Source organism: Propithecus coquereli, unplaced genomic scaffold, assembly GCF_000956105.1.
Source record: "Propithecus coquereli isolate 6110/MARCELLA unplaced genomic scaffold, Pcoq_1.0 Scaffold104, whole genome shotgun sequence".
NCBI lineage: Eukaryota > Metazoa > Chordata > Mammalia > Primates > Indriidae > Propithecus > Propithecus coquereli.
Window position 1 is genome coordinate 4,968,579 of NW_012134303.1, and position 336 is coordinate 4,968,914.

A 336-nucleotide genomic window follows, 5' to 3' on the forward strand; every position below is an offset into this window, starting at 1 on the left:
GGCTTCTCAATCAGGGTTAGCTGAAGAGTGCTAGATTTGGAGGGCAATGCTGAAATCAGTCTTTTATAGGTGTAGAATGCATTATTTTTACCTCAATCATCCTCATCGAATATCTTCTATATTTCTACCCAGTCACACTGCCATAGAATACCTTCCTATAGTTTATTCTCATCAACTTCTTTCAGAGGTCTCAGCCTGAAGGGGGGGTGCAGGGTAAAGATAAGCTATACAGAAACATTTTTTTGATAGAGCCAGGGAAAATACATAAACATTCATATTTGACTACATGACAGTAACTATATGATACCTTCCTATAGTTTATTTTCATCAACTTTT